Below are 6,000 nucleotides of genomic sequence, written 5' to 3'. Positions count from 1 at the left end.
GGTGTTAGTAGCCTCAAAATGAGCATAATGAGCATTAAGTTGATCTGCAAGTGAGGAGGAAGAGCCCCTATCACATATCACACCTTCTTTGTTGTCAGTGATGGTGCGCAGGCCACTCCACATACGTCTGAGAGGAGAGCGAAGATAGTTGGATTCCACTCTGCCTCTGTAGCTCCTTTTGGCCAGCCTGATAGTCCTCTGAATGTCATATCTGGCCTTCTTATAGCTAGCCAGATCACCAGAGTTGCAGACAGCAGCCCGAGCTCTTAGTTTGGCTCGAACCTCAGCATTGATCCAGGGTTTCTGGTTGGGAAATGTTCTGACATTGATTTTTGGTAGAATGTCTTCAGTGCATTTATTGCTGTAGCTTGTGATGGAGTCAGTGTATTCATTGAAATCTGTGCCAGCCGCATCACGGAACATCTTCCAGTCTGTGGATTCAAAGCAGTCCTGTGTGAAGATGGCCTCCTCACTCCATTGATAGACTGATCTGAGAACTGGTTTTGCCTGTTTAAGTCTTTGTTTGTATGTGGACATGAGAAGAATAGAGGTGTGATGAGCTTTGCCGAAGGCAGGGCGGGGGAGGGGTTTGTAACTGTCCTTGATTGCGGTGTAGCAGTAGTCAAGAGTCTGTTCTCCTCGGGTGGGAAATTTAATGTGCTGGTTGTATTTGGGCAGAACCTTCTTCAAGTTTGCCATGTTAAAATCCCCAACCACAATAAAAACAGCCTCAGGGTGAACATTCTCAAGTCCATTAATGGTCTCGTACAAAACGTCCAAAGCATGTGACTTATCTGCCTGAGGTGGGATGTAGACTGTACTGAGAATGACTGAGCTAAAGACACTGGGCAAAAAAAGGGTCGAACCTTGACTGTTATGAGTTCAATGTCTGGAGAGCAGTGTGTCCTGGCGGTAGATGGTGAAGCCGGCTGGTGTAATGCCGTTGTTTGGTATTGCCACGGATAGCCACGTCTCTGTGGGTGCTAGAACGCAGCAGCTCTCGATGTCGCACTGAAACTTGATCCGTGCGTTCAGCTCGTCTACTTTGCTCTCCAGCGATTGAACATTTGCGAGCAGAATACTTTGAAGCGGAGGATTGAAGCACCTTATCCTGGCATGTCTGCTCCTCCTGCTCTGCCGGCACGCACGTGTTGGTAAACAAAGAGGCAGAGAAGCCGCAAAGGGGCAGCCGCTCGTGTCCGAGTGTGAGTTTGTGTGAAAGTCTGTCTTGAGCGATGATCGGATGTTCAAGAGTTTGTCGCTCATACTAAATGATCCCAAAGGCGGTATGTGCAAAAAAAAAAACAAAAACAGCACAATAAAACACAAAAAACTGTAGAGTTTACCCGGAGCTCTCACCAGTGCGGCCATTCTATGGCGCACCGGAACCGCATGTCTTCTCCCAGTTCCACAGTCCTTCATCAGTTCTGCTACAGCTATGAGGGGGTCTGGCCTTCTAGCTACAAGCAAAGTTTGTTACATTTTGTTCTGCAACAGAAACCCCGAAACCCCAGAAGTAAAAACCAGAAGTGGCATCAGCTTGTTAAACTAAATTATAGCTATTTAGGTCGCCTTTTCATTATTTAAAGATAAAAAAAAATTAAGAATAAAAAATAAGCAACAACAAATTCTTAAATACAAGAAAGAAAAGGAAAAATGAAAAGATTAACTAAATGCCTTAAGGGCATGACACTCTCCTTCTGACCTATGTGAGGTCACTAAGAACTTGCAAGAGTCAGAACAAATTCTATAATTGGCCTAAGATTAGAAAGACTGACATGGTCAACAGGGTTTTCCTCTGAAGCTTGTGCTTGTGCAGAAAAATTGAAGGCCGACCACTGCCCAGCACATTGGTCTTAATCACATTGACTGTCAGCTTGTGTACATTGCTCAAACACACCTGTCCAGGTGTATTTCTGCTTTTGTGACCAGTTCTGGGATGTGTTTGGCAAGTTGACAGAGTTGGTGTAGAACTGCATTCGGCATGTCAGAATCTCAGACCTACTGTTCAGAATCTCTTGGCACTCAATGAGAGATGGGAGAGAGATGAGAACTTTGCCATCCAATGATTCAATCACAAATCCTTTTGCCTTTCTGCCAGATGCCTCGACCATGCCAGAGCAAGTTCTAAGGTTGTATGAGAATGGTTTGCTCTCCACATTGAACAGCTTGAAGAACTCTGGCCTGGCTTGATAGATAGATAGGACTTTATTGATCCTGAAGAGAAATTCCGGTGTTTCAGTAGCAAGTCGTATAATTGCACATAAACTTACATATACTATGCAGTTAATAAAAACAAAAAAAAATAGACTTAAGTTAGGCTAAAATAAAAAGGCGAAAAATAGACATAACTAAAAGTATAAGAGAGTAGAAATAAAAGTATATCTACTTGCATATTTACATAACATATGACAGATTTGTTGTTTTTACATGATGGCAAGCACTGCATGGTATGAGGTCTAAAAGCAAAATGAGTATAGACATAACTAGGAGTTGCAGCAATATTACAGTGTAAAGTGTACAGTAAGAGTATCATTACAGTAGCAGTGCATTGCACAGCGTGTATTAACAGGAGAGGTGATATAGTGATGTGGTTCAACTCGGTGCAGACAGCAGGGGATCAGTACCGTCTCTGCAGTAAGGAGACTGGTTGTAGAGCCGTATATCAGTGGGTAAGAAAGATCTCACATGGCACTCTTTAACACAGTGCAGCTGTAACAGTCTGACCTGAATGAGCTTCTCTGTTTATCCAGTGTAGCATGCAGGGGGTGTGAGGTGTTGTCCAAGATGGCTAACAGCTTGTTGAGAGTTCTTTGTTCTAACACAACCTCCAAAGAGTCCAGCTTGAGCCAGCATTCCTAATAACTTTGTTCAATTTGTTCAGGACACTTGAAGTCATCAAGAACACTTGAAGATGCAGCTGCACGCACTAAGGTCATCCAGTAAGACAGTCCATTATCCATGTGATAATAGATTCATCCACCTGCATCAGCCGTAGCTTCTCCCCTAAAAGCACGGGCTGTATGGTGTTGAATGCACTGGAGAAATCAAAGAACATGATCCTTACAGTGCTGCCTGATGTGTCCAGGTGAGAGTACACTCTGTCCAGCAGGTAGATAACTGTATCATCCACTCCAATGCCATCCTGGTATGCAAACTGCAGAGGGTCGAGAGCTGTTCTGACCAGAGGTCTCAGATGAGCTAGCATCAGCTGGGATGTCAGTGCCACCGGTTGGTAATCATTCAGCGCTATTGGTTGCCTTTTCTTGGGGACAGGAACCACACAAGATGTTTTCCACATAACTGGGACTCTCTTCAGGCTGCAGCTCAGATTAAAGATGTGCTGAAGAATTCCACACAGCTACTCCACACAGTTTCAGCACCCTAGGTTCAATGCCATCAGGTCTCGCTGCTTTGCTCTGCTTGAGTTTTTTCAGTTCCTTCTCCTCACAATAACCAAACCAAGGAGGACATCCAGAGAGAATCCACTAGTTCAAAAAAACAAGAGATCAGTAATGTCTAGCAATCAAACCAAAAAGGCAAACACAAAAGGCAAAGTCAAAAAACACAAAAAAACAGGTCATACACTGATCAGGCTTACAGACAAGCAACGCTCAGTATGCAACAGGAACTGTTGGCACTACTTCACAAAGTGCTAAACTAAAGCCTGGGTTTATTACAAACCAACTGATTACAAGTAATTGAAAACAGGTGTGTAGACTCAGAACTCAGGTGAGGTGGTGCGCTGCAATGAATGTCTATTGGTTGCTGGTGATAATGGAGGAGTCATGTGATCTCCCAATGAATCATGAACTGGAGTTTTCCAGACAGTCCACTGACTCAAGTGAGCTGACAGGTGAAAGGGAACCAGTAGAGGAGGTATCCTCGGCAGGAGGCATGACTGTACCCTCCCAAGGATTCTGGTGCAGTCGAGGGATGAGGGCGACTGCAACGACCACCTACCTATTTCACCGGGGATGGAACCTCTGGAGCTGACAAGGAGCTAGAAGGATGAGATCTTCTTCGGCTGACCCCTAGGACATCCACCAGCAAGACCCCCATGGGGCTCACCTGGTTGGCTCCTGGGACATCCTCTGGAATGAGGGGCTGGCTTGTTAAGGTGTAAATGGTGGAACTCTGTCACCAGGCCAGGATCCAGAATGTCCTGTGCCGCTACCCAGCTATGCTCCTCAGGACCATACCCCTTCCAGTCCACCATATACTGTAGACGACCTCCTCATCACCTGGAGTCCAACAAACTGCAAACAATGTAGACTGGGGCTCCATCAACTGACAAAAGCGACAGTGGTGGCTACACATCAGGCATGGCCTGACCTGGAACAACTGGCTTAAGGAGGGAAACATGAAACAAGCGTGAGACACAGTATTGTCTGGGTAAACCAAGCTTGAAAGTAACTTAATTAACTCTTTTCAAAACTTTGAATGTACCACTATATTTAGGCATGTGTTTTCTGCAACCCTCCTCAAACCTGAAGTCCTTACTTGATAGCCACACATAGTCTCTGGATTGATATGGGGCGTGCCACCCCAACCTCGATCAACCTGGGCCTTATTCCTCCTTATAACTTGTTCAATGAACTGATGTGTCGAAGCCCAGACTTCTTCACTTCTCTTCATCCATTCGTCCACAGCTGGAATGTCAGTGGTATCAGCAGTCCAGGACATAAGTGTAGGTTGATTAACCTAGCACACACTGAAAAGTAGTGATGTTTGTAACGGAGCTAGCGAGAGAGTTCTGAGCCATCTCGGCCCAAGGTAAGAATTGGGCCCAGTCCAACTGGTTTTCGTGGCAATATATTCCGAGAAGCTTGCCTAGTTCTTGGTTGACCCTTTCACATTATCCATTAGACTGGGGATGATATCCAGATGTTAAACTTATATTTACACCAAGGTGTTCAAAGAAAGCAGGCCACACAGCAGAAATAAATTGAGAGCCACAATCAGATTTTTCTGTTATGCCAAATAATCTAAAAACATGGTTAAATAATGCTTCTGCAGTTTCAAAAGCTGAGGGTAATTTAGTAAAAAGGATGAATCTGAATGCTCGAGAACACCTATCACACCTGTCATGATGGGGTGTGTGTGTGTGTGTGTGTGTGTGTGTGTGTGTGTGTGTGTGTGCGTGCATGCGCTTGTTCATTCTGTTGTAAGTGCACTGGTGCAATATTGCTGCCACTTTACATAGTTTTTCATTTGTTTCGTTCTATATTGTTTGTGTGAATGTTTTAAGGTTTCCTTGTTGGCTTAGGAATTTGCCTTCATTCCACCTAGATAGCAGCCAAAAGTGATTTTCCACCCATGGCTCAGAGACGTCTTGGACTGGGTGTTTGGGTGATGCTATATTACAGCTATAACATGGCTTGAACTGGCCACTTGAGTGATGCTGTATTATGGCTACCAGGCTGCCTGAACCAGGGATGTGATCGACATGACATCGTAGATACGTGGCTGCTGGGCCAGCTGCTTGGACGATGCTGGGGGACTAGGTGATTGTTCTAGAGCTTGGTCTATTGCGTCTATCGCCCATCTAACAGTGGCCACTATGCATTCAGGGGCAATAATGTTCTCTGCTGGATCAAGCGATTCCTTCTCTTTCCCCCTTCCAAGGCTGCAGGAAAATGTCAACTTTGGTATTGTGTGATCCTGGCCTATAAGTGATCGTGAAATGAAAATGGGAGACAAACAAAGACCGACCAGCCTGAAGCAGGTTGAGATGTTTTGCATTTCATAAATATTTAACATTCTTGTGGTCAGTTAGAACAAGGAAAGGGTGTTTAGACCCCTCTAGCCAATGTTGCTATTAGTCTAAAGCTAATTTTATTGCAAGAACCTGTCTATCACCAATACCGTAGTTTATTTTGGGAGATGTGAGCTTAAGGGAGAAAAATGTGACTGGATTAAGCCTACAAGTACTACAAGAAGCTTGGGAAAAACAGCTCCCAATTGTATGTCCAAACATCTACTTCTAAAACATATGGT

The sequence above is a fragment of the Colossoma macropomum genome, unplaced genomic scaffold (genome assembly GCF_904425465.1).
Source record: "Colossoma macropomum unplaced genomic scaffold, Colossoma_macropomum, whole genome shotgun sequence".
In the NCBI taxonomy this organism is placed as follows: domain Eukaryota; kingdom Metazoa; phylum Chordata; class Actinopteri; order Characiformes; family Serrasalmidae; genus Colossoma; species Colossoma macropomum.
The sequence above is the reverse complement of the archived record's forward strand: the minus strand, read 5'-3'. Positions refer to the sequence as shown.